At 47.2% G+C, this 21,098-nt stretch overlaps 1 protein-coding gene across 1 annotated transcript in view; it reads left to right on the plus strand.

Moving 5' to 3' along the window:
• Positions 1 to 4,450: 4,450 nt before the first annotated feature.
• The window catches only part of Scml4 (Scm polycomb group protein like 4), an 89,181-nt gene continuing 72,533 nt past the window's right edge, over positions 4,451 to 21,098 (plus strand). Inside the window, exon 1 of the mRNA XM_021644376.2 lies at positions 4,451 to 4,886. The gene's annotated coding sequence lies outside the window, so the exon portion shown is untranslated. The remainder of the gene's footprint in view (positions 4,887 to 21,098) is intronic.

The following is a 21,098-nucleotide window of genomic DNA, read 5'->3' on the forward strand; positions in this document are numbered from 1 at the left end:
CAGGCAGGAGTAGGACTGTTTCCTTTCTGCTCTTCTGCTCTGTGTCTGCATGTCCTGACCCACATAGCCTTCCAGCTCAACCTCTGCCTCCCTTGAGGTGGTCATGTAGCCTGGTGGCCAGGTTTCAGGTTAAATGTCCTCTCTCCTTATAATGACATGTCTAGCTAGCACCTGGAATTCCTCTTCATGCAAATGAAACATTTCTAGCACCCCGGGGCCCCAGCCAATGATGTATACTCACTTCTCTCCCAAAACCCCTACACGCTCCCCAAGGCTTGACTAGCCCTTATTCACCTCAAATAAACAGAGCCATTGCAGTGAATCCTGCCTTGGAGAAAGAAGGCTATTTCTTCCACATTCAACACTGCCTGAAATCCTGTGTAACCCATCTGCCCTGGCTAAGCTTCATTCCTTCCAGCCCAGCTCAGTGCACAACAGTGCCTGGACACCCTGAGGGGAAAAGCAAGACCCGGGGTCTACATAGTGAGTTCAAGAACAGCCAGGGTCACACAGTGAGACCTTGTACTTCCTCAAGCTGTCCAATGACTGCTTGCATTTATTGGGTCTTATGCTATTAGAAATAATACCCATTCCCATTTTCTTTTGAAGTTATTAGGGATCAAACTCCAGGTCTGGCACATGCTCCGTAGGTAGGCTACCATTGAGCCATACCTCCAGCCTGAAAGGATGCCTTTTGCCTCTTATTAATCGTGGCCACAGCTGCAATAAGCCACAAGTCCTTCAATCTAAAGTGTTGGCCTATCAAGCCTGGCGGAGAAAGCGATTCTTAGGATTGTAGAATGTTAGACCCATATGGGCTCACAAAGACCACACAGTGCCCAGTCTCATCTTCAGTTGAAAGCAAGGCAGTGATTCGACTAAGGCCATTGGGTTCCTGGAGGGCTGGAACAAGAGGCAGTGCCAGGAAGCCGTGTGTTAGAACAATTAACTGTGTCTTAAAAAACAAATGCCTGGGCAAAGGAGCCCATCACTTCTGAGCTATATGACCTGGGGCAATTTGTCCAACATCTTCAAGGCTCTGGTCTGTGGAGTTGAGCTAATACATATTTCCAGGATTGCTGGGGTTGGGATAAATGGAGCAGTGGTCTTTCAGTAATTGTTCCGTATGTCCTTAGCACAGCAGCAGTGAATGCCATGATCAATTCCTCGCCCAGGGCAGAATCCTCTCAGCCAGAGGCTTGTGTCGCAAAGCCCTGTCTCTCAGGACAAAGGTGCTTTTGATGCGAATAGTGTCTTCACCAGCAGCTAACGGAACTACAGGGTGACCCTATGTGGATTTCCATTTGAGGTGTCCCCTAAAAGGACCCCTGTTCCCTTGGTTACCTCTCGATTTGTGATCCACCGACCAAGTGCTATTTATGTGGAATGTGCTGCCTGTGCTCTGAGAGAGAAATGTGATCACAGTGCTGAAGAAGAGCCAGGCGGGGGCTAGAGAAATGGCTCAGGGGTTAAGAGTGCGCACGGCTCTTCTGAAGGTCCCGGGGTTCAATTCCCAGCACCCACAGCTATCTGATGCTGTCTTCTGGTGTGCATATAAACACACAGACAAAGTATCCATATACATAAAATACCTAAATCGTAAAAAGGAAGAGCAAGGTGGAACACCCTAAGCGCTGTGTGTGTGTCTCTGTGTGTATGTGTTGGTACATATGTGTGCCCATGTGTATGAAGGCCAGAGCAGAGGTTGATGCGAGGTGATCTCCTTATCTTCCTTGATTACTTTATTTGCAAAGGCAGACTCTCACGATGAGGCAAGAAATCACCGATTCACCTAAGTCACCTCACCAGCTTGTGCCAGGATCCTATCTCTGCTTCTGGGTCATGATGGGATGGCAGGCAGGCCACACCACAACCGCCCGGCATTTCTGTGAAGGTTTGGCTTCTGAACTCTGACCCTCTGTTTATGCAGCAAGCACGTTATCCACGGAGCCATCTCCCAGAGTCATCCAGAGGCACATAAGCTCAGAGCTATGATGGAGGAGGAGGACCCTTTGCCTCTTAAAAGTCCTTTGGCTGATACTTGCCATCCCACAGAATCTCCTCCTTTTACATGCCTGGCTTAAATTTTTCTTGGAATAAAAAAATTCGATATTTTTATAAAATATTGGTAGCTTAAGTTCTGTGGTGATGGTTAAGAAGGAAGAAATTTGACTAATGTGCTTGCGTGCACACACAGTTAAGCTCAGTGATATAAATTTAAACATTTCAAGTCAGCTTTAGTTAATTTCAAGTTCAGGTGTGGCTGCCAAAATTGACCCACTGAGTGGCAAGGCAGTGACCCAGGCGCACCCGGCTTAGGGACAAGCCACTGACAGCACATCTGTCCGAAGACATGGGTCTACAGACCAAGCAGCTCAGTCAGAGCTCCCCAGGATCTTCCTGGGAAAGAAAACCAGAGGTTTGCCTTTTTCTTTTGTGGGAGGTGGGGGAGGGGCAGAGTCTACCAAAGCCTTTTCTCCTACTGGGTTCGATTCCTTAAGAAACATTGATTTCATTTATCCAAAGAGTCACTGAACATCTGTGGAACGCAGCGTGAGACTTGGTGCAGGCCACATTTAAACCATCCATCAGGTCCTACTATTTCCACACCTATCCCCCACCCCCGCTGGCCCAGCTCACTCCATAGCTGAGCTTTCCCTCATCATGTAGCCCAGGCTGGCCTATTTCCTTCTGCTTCAGGATCCTGAATGTTAACATCACAGGTGCACAGCTTGCACCTAGCTGCCTCCTGGCTTCTTTTCTCCCTCTCATCTCCTGTCCGGCCCCTTTCCTCTTTAAGTGAAGTCAATTATATATAAAATTACAAACAAAAATCCCCCCCCCAAACAAAACTACCAAGCCTGCATTTTCCCACAGAAAAACAAAACATCAAAATGCAACAATGAAAGGAACTAAAGGAATGGATTCTTTCTCTTCCTCCTTTTCCTCGTCTTCGTTTTTACATTTCCCATTGGTTTCGTAACGTGCTTCTTTTCAAAGAACAAAGCGCTCAGTTTAAACACAAGTCCAAAGCAGTTGTTGTCAGTCAGTGGTGAACCCACGTGCTTTCTTCAGACACGCACCTGCTTTCTCTACGGCCTCTTCCCACGAGGAGCCTGTGACCATTCACATCTATCTCTCTTAACCGCATGTGGTCTACACTTTGTGTGTGTGTGTGTGTGTGTGTGAAGGCATCTACTTTTCCATATCTACATCATGAATTTTAGCCCAAAGTTTGCCTCCCATAGCCATAAAATAATTTCTGCTTGGGCCAAACTGTCCGTATCTTTCATAAAATGGAAATTTATTGAGAGCTTTTCCTGGGCCAATCTTGTTCGACGAACTCAGCCTTTGATTCCCTTGGATGTCAAAGGGGAGGGCGCATAGTATGCTGTCAGCGCAAGTGAATGACTCTTCATGGCACCTGATAGGAAGAGAGACTGCCATCCAAGCTGGGCCAGAGCCAGCGTGGGAACCGACCTGAGGCAGAGTGGTGAGGGTGGTGGCAGGCAGCTGCCACAGGCAGGAAGGACACACGCCACCCAGGGAATGAATTCTTTCTCTCTCAGTAAGTATAATGCTTTGACTTCAAAGACATCAAACTTCCTTCTGTATCTATTTAATGTGATGGGACAACTTTATTTCAGACTGCACATGCCTTCAGACAAACTTCAGACTGTAGTTCCTTCTTTATTTCTCATATTTTCAGCATCTGGCTAAATTGTGACACAGACCTACCAGAGTCCTTTAGCTGATGGCCAGTCCTGGCTGAGTGAGCATGCTGCCTGGCCCTACAAGCAAGCCTGGTGGGCAGCCTGTATTTATAGAACAGGTATTTTCCGCTGTGGGAGTGAAGTCGGCAGCAGAAAACCTTTCCTCACTTTGTGAAAAGAAGGGAGGAGCAGAGGTCCCTGGTGTGGGGTAAACTGGTTTAGTGGAAAGGCATTTCGTGTGGAGGAGAGACGGCAGCCCCTTCCCGTGTGACACCTCCTTCCCCGGGCAGGTCCCAAGCATGTTTGGGCATGGAAGAACACACATGTGCACATACAGATGTGGAGCCACGTGGTATTAAATGTGGAGCTGGCAGGTACAGCCATGATCCATCACCCGCACAGGCACAGCCCTCTGATAATGCACAGGCTTTCTGAAACAACCAGGCTGCCAGGATAGCATTGTTCTTTCTTTCCTACCCCCTCACCCACCCAAGCTAAACCCTAGCCTTGTCAGATCACTACAGTCTTATAAGCCTGGTGTAGCCCTCATGGATGCAGGACTGGGACAAAGAGATGATGTTACAGTCTGGTTTCTATGGCAACGAAGGAGGGGTAATGAAAACTGAAATGTAGGAAACACCCATTCTGATTATTGTGACATAATTCAGTTTTATTAGAAGGCAGTAACTATCCAAAAACACTACCCAGGCACCTCATGCTGACAAAAAGCTGCACTGTGCATTTCTCCTAGTCGGGCTATAAAGGGGAAAGAAACACTACACACGCACACACACACACACACACACACACACACACTCACACACACAGAGTCCTCCCTTTCTGCATGTAAAACGTGTGTGTTCTTTAGAAGCCAGTGGTTGGCTGGTGTTCCGGACATGATGTGGTTGAAGCTGTCATCGTAATGGAAATTCACTGCTGTAGCTATGGTAAATCGAGTGTTCCGCCTGTGCTGAATGCATTAGTCTAATGAGATGTTTGCAGCGGCGCGAGCAGGGCTGCTGGAGACTAAGCCGTGAGCAGCAGCAGCCCACGGCTGGACAGCAGCTTGTGCAATACCCAGGGTGCTCGTGCAGGAAGTCACCTGTCCTCCGAGGCAACACTCCTGACCTGATTGATCAACACCCTGACCAGGGCTCTGTGACCAGGCTGTAGGTAAGGGAGACGCACGCTGAGGGTGTGCCGTGACACGCGTCCTTCTCTGTGGGCTGGCCGCACAACAGGTTCCCGGGTGTAGTTTATTTGGGAGGGTTTCTTTGCCTCCGTGGCAGGAGTGCCTGGTGCTGGAACTCGGGAAACTTCAGATTCTAACATGCAAAATGCAATGTTTGATTTCTTAATGATAGCTCAGAGGAAGGTGTAATGCAGAAATACATAGTTTATGTATTTTTCAGTAGGTACACGGTGCTCTTTAAATCTGCATGGAAAAAGACACAAAGTTGTTTTTTTTTTTTTAATATATATTTTCAAGCATGAACTCGGATAACAGGTTGGCTTTTTTTTTTCCTCACCTAATAATACTTTTGCTTTGCTTTGTTAATTTAAAAATTGCAGTATGTTCTAGGTTACTGACATTTGCCTAAAATTTATTATTAAAGCTGGTGCTTTGCAAACACACACCCAAGCATTTTTTTTTAAGGTCACATTTTATCTAACTTATTTTGAATTTTCCAGACGCAATATTCGTGTCTTTGTGTCGGTGGCTGATTTACCGGTCGTAGCGGAGGATAGGATTGCTTGCTTGCTGGTTGCTGCCATTAATTTTGTTAGGGGGGAAAACCAATCCCAACTTAGTGTGGAATGTTTGGAGGAGTTTCCCCAAGTTCAAAGACAAAGTCACCTCCTCCCCAGGCCCAGCACTGTGTGACCTGAACCCCCTTCCTCTTGTCCTGCTTGCCGCCCCAATCTGCAGGTTGCTGTGTGAGATGGACAGGACCGGGGGCGGGGGTGCGGTGTTGAGCTGGCTGCAGAGGGAGCAGTTTTCACTCATTGCTGACGTGTTGGAGTCTAAGTTCTTGCCATTATCTGTGGTGACAAACCAGGGACGGCTTGCTGGGTTGTCTTTCCAGGGTCATGCCATTTCTCAAGGGGGCTGAGACCATCAGCAGCATCTCTGGGAAACTGGCTTTTTCCTGGGGTACCTGAAAAGTCGCACAGACCCGCCAGAACGGACATGTTTGCTGTGCTCTCTGTATTTTTAATTCCTTTCCCAATTATGAAACTTTTTTTTTTTTTTGGGAAGAGTGAGAGACACAGTTGCCTTTCCTGCCTCAAAACTTTCTTCTCATTAAAAACAAAACCAAAGTGGAATGTCTGGAGAGAAAGCATAACAGTATAGAAATTAACTGTTGAGGACAAGGTACACAATTTCGACAGAGTATTTCTTGGGGCGTTTTGTTGCTTCGTAGAAACGGCTCAGTCTACTGACTATTTGAACAACAGCTACTGGGTTACGATTACCTAGAAAGCCGGCTCCGAGTGACCACCAATGTGTAACTAAGATGCGAACATAGATGCTCCATGCAAAGAAGTTGCTTCGTGGCTTCGCAATCTCCTTTTAAAATAGAGCTTTCAGCTGTTTTTAAAACAGGAAATTATTTTCTATCGCTCCTAAGACTGGGTGTATGGAGGGACCCCTCTCCAGGTTCTGCCCGCCTGTCCCGGTTCGTAGTGTCTGAAAAGGGCATACAGATCCCGTAAGCCCACAAATTTCAGTTGTCGGTCACATTCAGATTTCTCCCCCAGGTCACCGAGTCTACCTTTGTTTTATTCTTAAGAGATGTATCTGAGCAGTAAGAAGACAGGAAACGGAGTGGGCCGGTGTGGCTGCTTCCTGCAGGTCTTTTCTGCTGCTGCTGGTGAAAGCAGCTGTAGTTTCACTTTCTGCTTCTGGTGGGGGTGAAGGTTGGAGGTCACAGGAGATCAGCTTCTGGGAAGCAAGCCAAACCCGAACGCTGTCACCCCGACTCCTGCACTTTGATCTTGACGACTCAAGAAAGCAAGGACGTATAGTATACTCAAAACTGCTCGTGTATGATAAAAATTCTAACAATACCCTAAAGGGCAAAGACAGAAGTTAAATTTTTTTTTTAATTTACTAAATGGTGGAAAAATCATGATCAGCTTGCCTTAAACCTTCATAATATGGTGGTTTTTATTTGCTTCTTGTTAACCCTAGTGTTGGATCTCAAATGCTTTACTGCAGTAAGCTTAAGGAAACATCCGTAACAGGGACACTCACTGAAGAGCGACTTTTCTGTCAGAAAGCTGGGGTGTGGAACACAAAATTTGGAGTGTTTCTTAGGTCTGTCTACAGCTTTACAAGACCCAAGGCAAACCACATGCACGTATACACACTTTAGAACAGCCTTGGTTGGGGCAGAGGAAGCAAAGGGAAGGTCAAAATTTAGAGTTCCTTGGGGCTCCTCTCCCTAGGTAGGTCCCTCCGAAAGCTCAGCATCCCAGGACCTCTAGATCGATGGGCTATGTGTTCTTTGGAGATTTAGAATTCTTTCTCCCTTAGATTTGGTTCGAGAACGGATTTGGGATGAAGATAAAGACAGACCCTTTTCCCATCTGGTCATCAGGGACTGTAAAATTGCCTTTCTGTTTAGGGAGTGATGCTCATCAGAGCTGTCTTGCCTCAGGGGTGAGCACAGAGGCTCTTTTGATGGGCAAACTCAGGTTTGTTTTGTTGTTGTTGTTGTTATTGTTTTGTTTTTTTTGATTTTTGTTTTTTGAGAAAGGGTTTTTCTGTGTAGCCTTGGCTGTTCTGGACTGGATTTGTAGACCAGGCTGGCCTGGAATTCTCAGCCATCTGCCTGCCTCTGCCTCCCTGAGTGCTGGGATTATAGGCACGTGCCACCACACCTAGCTCCGAGACAGCTTTTTAAAAAGCTTCCTTTTATATTCTATGTCTTAATCCTGAAATCTCCCAAATGGCTGAGATGTACACATTTTTCCTCATTTGAAAATGTTTTTGTTGCTCTCAAAGGCAGGTGAGGAGAGATGGGGGACTCGAATGGTCCCTAGGAGGGAGAAAAATCAGATGGTTTGGTACAAATATAATGTTTTAGCAGCCGCCAGGGTGTCTAGTAAATTACTCTAAATTTTAATTAATGAGACACAAAAGCCATACTACAAGCTTTAAAAATTACCCTTTTATCAATAAGGTGATAATTAACTTTCTCTAGAATTAGGGATTCTCTGAGCCCCGGGCAGTATGCCGCCTGCTAAGTTCTTTGGAATGCTGCCAATTTTTTAATAATTGGTCTTTTGGCGAACCTAGTGGTTTTTAATTCAAATATCTATTGTGGCATTTTTCAGTTGTGGCTCCAGGACCGTTAAGATCACTCAAATCCTGGTGACCAAGAATAGCTCAGAATATTGGGTTGTATTAGAATTGGTTACTTTCTCTTTGTTCATTTTTCTGTTTCTACCTTTCCCTCAGTCTTCTGGCTGGAAGCCATGATGACGAATCATGGTTTGCAGGCCCAAGCACAGCCACCGGGTTCATTCTCGATGGGTGTATCTCAGTTTCTGTCCTGGCAAGAAGCTGTATTCTCCTGCATTTCTGCAAGGCTGAACTGGTGGGCCGTCAGATGCCAATATTTAGATGGGAAAGCTCAGGCTGGAGACCCTTTCGGTCATGCCTAGGAGTTTGCAATCTAGCCGATTTACCCAAACTGATGGCTATGGGCCTCGGGATCCAAGCATTCTAAATCTAAGAGGAGGCTTCAGCAGAACCAAAAGTATCATGCACGCATGCATGCACACACACACTTCTGGTCAGGCTGGGATGCTAGTGTCAAGGTCTAGGCAGGCAGTTCCCGATGAGACAAGTATGGCCCTGCCTTCAGTCAGGTGGGATTTTGGAATCAAGCTGCTCCCTGTAACCAGGTGGAGCCAGTTTAGCCACAGCTTAAGAGGATGATTCTCCCCACGTTGTGGGATGATTACAGTTTGGGTTACTCATTCAGGGAAGAAAAAAACCTGATCGCTCAGGGGCAGTCCTGAGTTTGTACTAAACTGAAAAATCACTCCATGGAGTCCTGGGGACAACCTGAAGCCAACGGAGTGTGGCCTCGGCTCTCCCGGAAGGCCTCTCTGGCGCAGCTTCTCTTACCACCGTCTGGACTCACTTGCACGGTTGTGGATTTTTGAGAATCTGTGCACGTCCCTGCTGCCAGACTCTAGGAGGACCAAGGAACAACAGCCTCGATTTCTGCAGAAGTTGTGACGGCGGAGGGAGGCATGGTGCTGGCTGCAGGTAGAGCATCAACAGGCCAGGGCAAACAAAACAAAACAAAACAAAACAAAACAAAAACCCAGTGTGCTTCGAAAGGTGCCAATGCTGGCTGCCCAGACCCCTGGTGGTGACTCAGCCTTTGAGAGCTCAATATTTGGTAACAAAAGCTCCCCCTCCCCCCGACACACACGCCTCTTTCCCAGTGCTGAAATGTCATTGGTTCAAAACAGATACACATGGCTTGAAAGCGATAAAGAACTTTTATGAAGGACAGATGCAAGCGAAGCAAAAAATTGTCCCATCGGGGTCCAGGTGAAGCAAGGAGATGGGCACTGTGGGGGAGTGGCAAAGGATGCTGGGATAGATCCCAGGAAAGGAGTTTAGAAAAGGTTCAGCCAGAGAGAAGTAGCCTATGGCTCTCAGCCGACAGAGTATGGGTAGGAGGACGGCTTTTCTCTTTCTTTCTTTCTTCCTCTTTTACCTACATGTCATTCCAGGACATCAAGTCTATAATGAGAAAACCAGGGTGAAACACAAGATGCATGTTTCTATAATATCCGGAGCCGTGCCTTTGGCCCATTCTCCAGTTACGTGTGATCTCAGAGTGGCCATATCTGAGGCTCTGCCATGACACTGGCCTCTAAGCCAGCCTGGGGTAGCCTCAGGATTTGAATCCTGTTTTGACTTGGTGAGCAAGAAAAGGAAGAAGTGAGGGAAAGCCATGATGGAAGTCAGCTGGCAGAGTCACACTTTTGATTTTGGAAATGAGATTAAAAGTTTGTATAACGGAAACATCACTTTGGACCTAACCATTTCTGGGCTACTACCATATCTGGTGCAAGACTCATTCTTTATATGTATATGTGCGTGCATTTGCAAGCGTGCACACATGTATTTGTGTTTGTGGAAACTGGAGGATGACTTCAGGTGTCTCCCTCAATAGCTGTCTTATTTTGTGAGACAGCATCCCTCATGGACCTAGATCATGCTGATGGTCTGGACTGGCTGGCCAGCGGGCCCCCAGGAGTCTGTCTCTGCCTCCCTGGTGCTAAAATCCCACACTAATCTCGCCATGCCTGGCTTTTTTTAATATGGCTGTGGGAAATCCAAACTTGGTCCTCATGCCTGCACAGCAAGTCATGTCACTGACCGCACTGAGACATTCCCAGCCTCAAGCCTTCTCTTCGGCTTTTCAGAAAAGAGGCTGCACACTGCTCCTTAGGCTCAACAGTCTTCCTTGTCAGGCAGCTGGGAAGATGTGACAGTTCTATCAGACCGTCAGCTGCGACTAAAATTATTCCACAAGGCATCGGGGTACTGACCAGTACAGTCCACACCTGTGGCAGTAGGTTTCTGTCATTTTTCAGCCTGTGATCATTGACCCGGGTTCATCCTTTCTCCACTAGTCACCACACTGAAACATGCCTTGAGATTTAGGGTCCATCCAATAGCTGCTGGTACATTGCTCCTTCCATTTAATTCACCCTTTGCGGGGCCAAAATATGCTAGCGTCTGCTAAGCAGGGTGTCTGATTTGCAAGAAAGCGTCAAATGGAAGGCTGTATGTAAACCTTTGATGCGCCGATTATAACTAAACATGGAAACAGTGGGACAATGTTTCCATCACCACCCTCAGTTTGCAGACGCAGCTCCTGTTTGTTTCTTTATTTGGTGGTTTGTGTGTGTGTGTGTGTGTGTGTGTGTGTGTCTGTGTTGTTATTATCTTTGAGACAAGGTCTCACTATGTGGCCTTGGCTGGCTTGAAACTTGCCGTGTAGACCAGGCTGGCCTTGAACTGACAGAGTCCTGCCTGTCTCTGCCTCCCTAGTGCTGGGACTAAAGGCATGTGCCACCATGCACAACTAGCTTTTGTTTGGAGTTGTTTTTTTTTTTTTTTAATACTTAACATAAATACTTAACATAATAAAACAATCAACAGTAGGTTGGGCTTATATCTGGGCTTGATGTGGATGTAGCTAATTGGTCCCCAAGCGAGAAAGTGTACAAGTGTATGATGCTTTAATGAGAGCAAATGAGGATAAATTCTCTTCACAAAGGGGAGTGAGAAAATTAATTTGGGCTGTGATATGTAGAGAGCATGGCTGCAGGTGACAGTGAGGCACAGAGGGAAGGCCCTTTTTTTTTCTTGCCTTTCCTCTTAGGTGGAAGTCATTTGGCTTGTCTAGTAAAGGGCAAAACAACCAAAAGGTGCTATAAGAGCAGAGAGAGGAAAAGGTACATTCAGAAAGGTTCGTGGGAAAGTGTGTGTGTGTGTGTATACCCTTAGCAGAGTCCCAAGTCTCTCTTCAGGTCAAAGGTTAGGAATTTGAATCCTTACTAACTTGTTTGAGACCAGGATAGTGAGAAATAAATTAGAACTATGCTCATCTGAAACTTGTATCACTATTTCTGGACACAGGCCAGGTCATTTTTCTAACTACATTTGGCATTTTTCAAGCTGAAGAGAAAAATATTTCCATAGGATCAGAGGCCTGGCTGCTCCTGGATGATTTCAGCACAGGGCTTTGTGAGTTATGTGGCTTTGGGACCCAGCTAAGCAAATCCAGGCCTGAGAGCTGGGCTGAGGTTTCCTGCCTTCTGATGTCTGCTCTATGCAGCAGCTCCCAGGCTCCAGGGCGCTCTCTCTCTTCCCTGAGCACAGATAACAGATGGGGTGAGAAGATTTTGTGTGGAGACCACAGGCCCCAGTAAGCCCCCATTTTTTTAGCTAGCTCATTCTGTTTTAGAGATTAGCAGCCTAAAAATGCCCACCAAAACGATGCGCTGAACACTGGGCATCGGAAGAAAGAATTAAAAGCAAGGACTTAAAACCTGAGCCACTGTCCCCAGGCAAACCCCAGACACCCAGATGGATAGGGGCTGAAGGTCGGCCTCCCAGAAAAGGCCTGTCCCCTGTGCAGCATTCTTGAGGGGTACAGACAGCTCAGCCTCTGCCTTTCCATCCTTAGGGTGCTCCAGTTGTAAGCAAAGCCATCTTTTTCTCCAGTACTTCTGCAGCGACTCTCTCTTCTGAGGGCTCACGATTATCGATTATCCTCAGAACTACACAGAAAGGTCTGTAAAGCCACATAGATGTCAGTTACAAAAAACTGCCAGTTGCCTGCCTAGCAGTGTGACACCCTGGACTGAGGGCATCTTTGAGAATTCTAGAACATTTTTTTTTCTTCCTAGAGGTGGTTCTCCTTGTTGCTCCTCATTGCCAAGGTAGTTTAGATCAAGCAGAACATTGAAACGGGCTTAGCAAGCGATAAGTGCTAAGTTATCGGTAACTTGTAAGTGTCTACATAAGAAGGTGGTGTTTGTGTTTATTGAGGCAGAGAGTAATGCTGTACACCCCTTGTCCAGCACACTTAAGATGCCAGCACACAAGAGGCTGTTTGTTTCTGTCACTCAGAAGGGGACACCAAGGCTTTCATCCATAGCTTGCCCAGGGCCACATGGCTGTGTGCAATCTGCCTTCTCCGGTTTGGGCCATGGGCTAGGCTGAGAAGAAAGAGCTCTCTCATGCCCGGCATCAGCTGTCCCTCCTCAGTCAGGCGGGGTTCTTTCAGGTCCTGCCTGCCTCCAAGAGGAAACCACTTGCTGTCTTCCCACTTGGAAAGGCAGTGTGGGGCTCTGAAAACTTGTTTTTAAAGCACTGAGCCCTCGCTCCTCCCTTTTTATTACAGATACTTTTAATGTCCTCATTACAATCCTGAAGCAAAACTCCTAGATAATATAACCCATCCATACCCTCAATCTTAGGAAAGTTAGTATGTGGTCGTGACTGAAGCGTTGAGAGGGGTGATGGCAGAGCGATTTGGAGAGCTTCTCAGTGACACTTGCTCCCAGGAGCTCCAACGCAGACTACAACCGCTAACACCAGCTGCCATTGGCGCTGGTGACGTGATTTCCTGAAATGGTAAATCCATGCCCTGCAATTCTGGACAAACTTCTGAACAGTCCAGTTTCAGTCTATGCACCGATTACATTCCTGGAAAGCAAATGCTCAGGGAAGGCCTGCGTACGGCTTGAGTCTGTCTCCAAGAGATTCCTGTGCAGGAAGCTGGGCTCCCCGACATGGTGCAAAGGTAGTGGGACCAGTAAGAAGTGAGGCCTAGGTAAAGTAATTAGGGCCACTGGAAAACTACCCTTAGAAGGGACTGGTGTGGTGGTGGTGGGGCACAGTTAGTTCCCATGAGAGCAAACTGTGAAAATAGAAAGCTTGGCCCTAGGAATAGCTCTGGCTTTCTGTGTTTGCATACAATCCATCTCTTCCTCTTGCACAAGGTCCTATCAGGACGTCAGCTGACACAAGGCATCGCAGCCAAGGGAGCCTTCACCAGGACAGTCCATCTGACCAGACTACCCGATCTCGAACCTGGAAGCCAAATAAACCGCTTTTCTTTATGAAGTTCTAGCTTCAAGCACTTTGTTGTGGAAGAGAAAGCAGGCTGAGATGTATAGTGTATTCATAATAAGCCGAAGTTATACACAGCTTCAGAAAGATGAGTGTTTTCCATACTGCAGGACAGTGCTTTGTCGTGCCATTTTGCCCCACCTAGCACAGGACACCAGCTTCTCTGCTTTCCTAGTGCCAGGCATGCTTACTGTGGCTCCACCGTGGTGCCAAGTGAAACCATGACCAACTCCTTGCCAAGAGCCCCCCCACCTGGCTGAGCACCTGTGGGCCATGCCACTCACCACTGCTGTTATTTTCCATCCCCTCCTTAAACATCTGAATAAGAGCCACCACTGTTACTGAGGGCTTGGGTTTGATTCCCAGCATCCATATGGCACTTCAAATCTGAGTAACTCCAGTTCTAGGGACTCTGGTGCCCCCTTCTGGCCTCCTCACAAACCAGGCATGCATATGGTGGGCGTAGACATACACGCAGGAAAAACACTGTACATGTAAAATACAAGGTTTTAAATCTTAAAACCACAAACAAACAAACAAACAAACAAAAAACCCTGTTGATTCAAGATGGTGGCAGCTTCCAGCATCCAAAAGGGTTTCAAGGATGCTCAGAGGAGCCAGAGAGATAGTACCCCAGAACACACATCCAGGAGGCTTTGAGGCAAGACAGACAACAGAAGATGAGACTGCAGAAAGCATGCATTATCTCTGGAACAACAACAAAGAAAAGAAAAGAAAAGAAAAGAAAAGAAAAGAAAAGAAAAGAAAAGAGAAAAAAGAAAAGAAAAAAAACTGTTTGAGCAAAATAATACAATGTGACTCGTGCCCTTTGCAACACCACTTTAGTAAGTGAATGTGAGACAGATGGGAAGATGGCAGAACTGAACAGTATTCATTCCACGGAGAGAGGGGGAGGCAGAGAAGAGGCGAGCGGGGTTCAGTGGACAAGGGAGCATGCGCCGCAGCCTGGAGCTCTGGAAGGTTCTGACTCCGAACACTGTGCCACACCCCCATTCACCCTGAGCAACAAGATGTCCTAGGTGAAGAATGGTTCATTTTCTGGATTAAGCCTCCTCGAAAGACTCCCGTGATCTGTGCTGCTGCTGGAGGCCACGCTGATGTCCACGATCCGTGCTGTTACAGCAGCCGGTTTTGATGTCTGTGGTCCACACTGCCTCAGGAGGCCAGGTTGATGTCTGTGCTACTGCCGGAGGGAGGCCATGTTGGTTTTGGTGGTCCATGTTGATGCCCATGGTCTGCACTGCTACCTGAGGCTGTGTTGGTGTCTTTGGTCCATGCTGCTGCTGGAGACCATGTTGATCTGTGATCAGGGTGTGTTGAGGTCCAAAATCCGTGCTGCTGGAGGCTGCTATGGGCAAGGAAGCTTCTTTTGCAGTGGTCTTGATGACTGCAGACTCATAATTGAGTATGAGAGGTATTGAAGGCTTCTATACCAACCTCTGCCTCCTCAACCCTCCAAAGGAAACAGTTCAAATATGAAACTATTGAAAAGAGTCCTTAAAAATGGCAACAAAGATGCTGAAAGGTATAGCTCTTCAAGGTTGATGGCTTCTGTTAGGTTGAGGGGCGGTGGAGGAGCAGGGGAAGGGCTCAGTTTCCTTTAAGAGGCTGGCCACTGGGAGTTCAACCATGCTCCAGAGAGTATATGAGCAACACAAATTGCACTTGATATATTTTTTCTTTTTGGGGGGAAAGGGGAGGCAGATGGCCCAAGGGTTGGGGCTGGCTGGACATGGGAGGAATGTGAAGTGAGTGTGATCAGGTGTGCATTGTATGAAATTTCCAGATAATTCATAAAGATACTATGTCGGGGAAAAAAATTAAAAGCCTCACTGAGTTTTGCCTGAACTCCGGACCTATCATAAACCACCAAGTTCTCAATGCAGCAACAGATTGTCGGGACCCAATGACAAGTTACCTTCTGCTAACAATTATTTTAAGAAAGAAGGAACTTGGCATCGAGAAAAAAGAGGTACCATTTGCCACACAGCACAGCTGATTGCCGCTGAGTGCAGACTGAAATGAGGGACAAATGCTTTGCTTCAGGCTCATCCCATAATCCCTGTCCTAGGCTGTACAGTTGCCAGCAGAAGTATGCGTTTTCAGAGAGGAGCTAATTAACATGTACTGAATTTGTAGTTAATACGTCTGTTTACATACAGTGTTCTTATTGAAGGGATTTCTATATGTGTACAATGCATTTTGATCATATTCACTCCTCAGTCCCCTCTCCTGCTGAATCCCCTCTCCCACATCTTTCTCCCAATTTCAAGTCTTTTTTTTTTTTTTTTTTTTTAATTTTTGGTAGTAAGTCCTGAGTCCAACTGGTCCTGCCCAGGGCTGCGGTGCTGCTGCCTGGAGCACTGTCAGCTTCCTAGAGGCCCCTGTACTTACATTTTTAACACCAAGTCATTCGTGTGAGCTTATAAGTGTGACTAAGTTTTATTGCAAACCTATTTTAGTGCAGCATGTTGATGTGTGTCTATAGTCTCAGCTACACAAGAGGTAGGAGGGTGGTTGAGTCCAGGAGTTCAAGACCAGCCTATGCAACAGAGTAGGAACTCACATTTAAAAGTGTGCTTATTGAAAGTTTTAGTTCGGCATTTCTTATTTAAGCAGAACATGTAAGATTTAGTAAATATTAGAAACATGATACAGAGTGTTTATGGTTGTCTATATTTTTAATCCCAGCACTCTGGAGGAAAAGGCAGGGAGGGTCTCTTAAGTTTGAGGCAAACTTGGTCTGCATAGCAGACAAGCTTGAGGTCATTGAGGGCTGCAGAAAGAGATCCTACCTGGAAAAAAGAGTGATACAGGGGGTGCATTTCCAGAGACGCAGAATCGGTCAGGAGACCACATGGGTATGGAATCTGAGCTGAGGAATTGGCTCATGTGATACTGAGACCGGGAAGTTCAGGGTTTGCAACTCCTAAACGGGATACACAAGTGAAATAATGTTACAATTCTAGTACACATGCCAGTAGGCTTGAACTCCGCCAAGAATGGACACTAGGGCTGGAAAGAAAGAAGAAGAATTGACATTGGTGCTGGAGAGGTGGCTCAACAGTTAAGAGCACTTGCTACTTTTACAGAGGATCTGAGTTCAGTTCCCAGCACCCAAGGCAGCTCACACCTGTCTGCAAGCACAGCATGCTTGCAGAAGGCAGTGCATTTGTGAACATGAAGACAGCATACCCGTGCACATAAATACAAATAAAATTGCAAGCGCAGGAGGAGGAGACACATCAGTGAATCTGAGGCTATGAGAAAATAATCAGTGCAGGCAGGCAGGCAGGTGGGGTTCCCCAGGACTCAGTGCAGGGCCAGCATTTTTGTGCTTTACCTTTCAGATTAGATGAAGCTGACCATAGGAGGAAGGCCATCAGCTTTTTCCCTTTTTGCGGATTCAAATGTTAAACCTCCTCAGGAACTCTCAGAAATACCAAATCAATGTTTGGTCAGATAGTGAGGCATCTTCAAGTCTGAATCCTTTGTGGCATGAGAAAAACTGTTCAGCTGGTCAGTTATGATGCCTGAAACAGGCCCAAGCTTCCCAGCCATGATGGGAGCTGACATTTTCACATCCCTGTCTGGACTCTATCTAGATAACGTTGTGTGACACCGTCAGTTTCACTCAGCCAGTACCTTCTGTCTGTGAATCTGTGTCCTGACTAACTGAAGAAGCAGTATGACATGTCTTTAAGCCAGCAGGCTTACCTCTGGCCTCTTTGACTCGAATGAGGCTGCAGAGCAGAGAGGCAAGAATGGAGGCCCTGACTGTGCTGAAGAAGATAGGTCTGTTGTTTTCAGGTGGATGGATTTTGAGTAGGACAATTAGAAAAACTCCAGTGCCACCAACGTGCTGTAAATTCGTGTGTGCAGTAACTGCCCTAAGGCCATCTCCAGCCTCCGAGGACAGTGTGGAAGCTCCTGCCCTCAGTCATAAGGAGAAATGGTGGAGAGAGGGGTGGGTGGATCCAGAAGGAGATGGAGCGAGTGCCATAAAACAAGTTGGGTGCGGTGTCTCTGTAACCGCAGCCCTTAGCAGGCTGAGGCAGAGCTGCCGTGAGTTATAGCCAGCCTGGGCTAGAGAGGGAGACCTTTGTCTAAAAACAAATCAGAAAACAAAACAAAACAAAACAAAACCCAAAACAAAAAGCCAAGCAAGTTCACAAAGTGATCTACTGAGGATATAAGCATAGGGAGGATTTAAATGGTGGCGATCTGTTTCATGGCAAAAGAAAGAAAGAAGGAAGGAAAGAAAGGAAGAAAAGAAAGAGTGTTTACCGGGTCCAGCCTAAGGGGCCAAGGCGTAGAAGTTTGTCTTTTCTCTGATGCCAGTGGGGCTGGGTGTCCTCAGACATCTTTCCTTGCTCGTGGAGGTTATGTCCTGCCACACACTCTTCTCCATGGTACCCCTCTAGTGTCTCTTTCTCTTCTTTAAAAAATATTAGTTATTTTCTATGTGTACAAACGTATGCATGTGCCCAAAACACATACTGGGTGCCCAAGGAAGTCAGAAAAAAAACTTTAGATTCCTCAGAACTGGAGTTAAAAACAAATGGCGCAGGCCATCATGCAGGTGCCTGGAATTGAACCTGGGTCCTCTGTAAGAGCAAAAAGTGCTCTTAATCACTGCCCCATCTCTCCAACATACCTTCTCTTTTTTTAAAAGCGCCAGTTCCATTGGTTTGCGGCCTCCCCCTTATGACTTCACCCTTACTCAATTCTGTAAGGGACCTGTCTTCACTTAGGGTCACACTGCCAGTTAGAACTTCAGCACACAAAAGGAACACAAGTCAGCCAATGACAGTGCTTACCGAAGACCACATCGCTGGATCAGTGGTAACCATGCCGCCTAATGGCCTCACCTCTGAGCAAATGCCTGCATTCCCTGAACATTTAGGCTTGTCTTGTCCCTGCTGTACTCACTCCAGATAGCCAGGGGTCCACAGAGGCTCCAGCTCTCCCCCAGGAGAGAAGGCGGTCGTCATGTCCCCAAGTCCCTTTTAAAGAAGAATGTCCCGTTTCTTCTTTCCCCTTTGATATCCCTACAGCACTAGTCTACCACACTTGCTGAGTCAGGTCCAATGTCCTACCTGGTAGCGCTGCCAGTGGTCCTGAGCCACCCTAAGATGCTCTACATACCAGTTGGGAACCAAGTCTTGATGGTTAAGAGACCTAAGTAAGTGAAAGTTATGAACCAAACTTTCACCCTTTTGGCCAGGTTTTCTCTACTCCAATTCTGTTCTGTTGGACGGCCTCTCCATGAGAGGCTTCATTGCCTGAGTCTGAGCTCCTTGCTGCTACAGCATCAGCGACAGTGCCAGGGTCAGAACAAAAGTCCTGCGTTCCTGAATCCTGTGTCAAGGCCACTGTCAACAGTAGCCGGTTAATTTGAGGACATATTAATTTGATGACGAGCAAGGCAGAATAATGCACAGGCAGCTCTGGAAGAGCATCTCTGTAACTCCCGACTGCAGCTCACACCTGGTGGATGGCGCAGGCGTGAGGGGGATGGACGCAGGCTTTACATTCAGCATGCTAAGTCAGAGGAGAAACCTCCCCAGGACAGCTCACCTGGGCGTTAGAGATGTTCCTGGGGATTTTGCTTTTCTTTGGCCACTTTTCACACCATGCGCCTTGATTGGGGATTTCTGTTGTATTCTGGTCCCTGCCTGGTGTGGCAGGCAATGTGCAGAGAGCTATAGTGAGACAACCGAGAGTGGGCAACCTTGATTTGGGGTTCTTACTGGTGGCGACACCCACCCTTCTGACTGAGCCTCCAGAACAGAGGCAGGGGCCTGCAGTGGCCAGTGCCTGGCAGATGTCTGATCCCCACCCCCACCCGCCCCAGCCCAGCAGTAATGCTGGCTCACTGCCCCTTTCACACCATCCTGCGAGCATTAGAGAGGGATCACTATATTTTCTGTATTTCACTGGTAGATCTTCAGGCACGGGGAGAGAGGGCAGTGTTATTGTGGTTGTTGTGGAAACAGATGTGAGCCTGAGGACTTACTTGGCTGGTCCTATTCCTGAGCTGCAATAGCAGCCATTTTTTATTTTATCTATCTATCTATCTATCTATCTATCTATCTATCTATCTATCTATCTATCTATCTGTGTGTGTTTTGTTTGTTTGTTTTTGGTTTGTTTTTTTGACACAGGATTTCTCTGTGTAGCTTTGGCTAACCTGGACTCACTTTGTAGACCAGGCTGGCCTGGAGCCCACAGAGGTCTGCCTGCCTCTGCCTCTCCAAGGGCTGGGATTACAGGCGTGGGCCAAGGCGCCCGGCTCAACTCTTCTAAAGGACATCCTCGCTCGCTCGCGTGTTCCACAGAAAACCTGGCGTTTCCAAACCCAGGCTCATCATTTGCCCCCTTCACACCTCTTCTTTGCTCTGTCCTCACCAAAGGCTTCCCTCCTCAGCTACCTGAGATAACAGATCTGACTTCCCAGCTTTCCTCACTCTATGACCTCACTGGCGCTCCTTAGAAGAGAGCTTCCTGCTCCCTCTGTCCCCACCCCCTCCACGTTGTCACCTTTGCTCAGGCCGCCTGGCACTCTCAGGAGGACCCAGTAACAGCACCTTTCCATCCTTCTTCCTTTAGCCAGTTTTGCACACTGCACTAACGGTACCACTGTAAGACACAGAACTGGTTAGCTTTGTCTGCTGGTGTATGCTAACAAAATACTGTAGGTTGCATAATTTATTTACAAATAGCAGAAGTTTGTTTCTCATAGATCAGAGTGTGGGTAGGACTGAGGTTGAGAGATGCCCTCTGTTTCTAAGATGGTGTTGTGTTTCTGGGTCCTTCAGACAAGGCGCACTGAACTGTCATGTAAGACGGGATGGAAGGACCAGGAAGTGGCTCTTTCAGTCTTTAATCCTTTTATGGGGGAGCTGATTCCATTCAGGGGAAGAGAGCCTTCATGGCTTAATTACTCCTGAAGGGCCACACATCTTTAATACAGAGGCACTGGGGATCTAATTTCAACATGAATTTTGTAAATCACAGTGTTTCTCTCACTCAGCACTCCCTGCTTTTTAACATTTATTTTGGCGTGTGTGTGTGTGTGTGTGTGTGTGTGTGTGTGTGCGCGTAGGTAAGCCAGAGGACATCTTTCAGGAGTCCGTTCACTCTTCCCATCTGTGGTTTCAGGGACTGAACTGAGATCATCAGATTTGGCAGCAGGCTCCCTCACCTGCTAAGCCATCCCATGAGCCTTCCTCAACTCTTTGACTCTCAGATCCCATTACTCACTGCAGAACACTTTAGTGCGTGTCCAAACTATATCATCATGGTGTGTGTCCACTACTTGTAATTATAACGAATTCTTGGGCACACCCCCCCGTGCGTGCGCAGTGCCAGGTTGCCGCGTACCCTTATACGGACGCATTTCATGCGTCGTGCATGTTACAAGGCACATGAGAAAAGAAAATTAAAAAGGGCCACTTGAGCCTCTGCCCTCGCTCCCCACCCCCAAGGCCTCTGTCACCTTCCGTGTTCTCTCTCTGCGCTCCGGGATTCTCCTGTGATGAGTTTTCGTGTGATGACATGCCGTGTAAGGACACAGACAGCCAGACAGACAGACATGAGGAGGATGGGGAGCAACGACGGGCAAAAAGACTTAATTAATTCCGTATATCGTGCAATTAGGCTAATGTGATTTAGGA

The sequence above is a fragment of the Meriones unguiculatus genome, chromosome 20, assembly GCF_030254825.1.
Source record: "Meriones unguiculatus strain TT.TT164.6M chromosome 20, Bangor_MerUng_6.1, whole genome shotgun sequence".
Lineage (NCBI taxonomy): Eukaryota > Metazoa > Chordata > Mammalia > Rodentia > Muridae > Meriones > Meriones unguiculatus.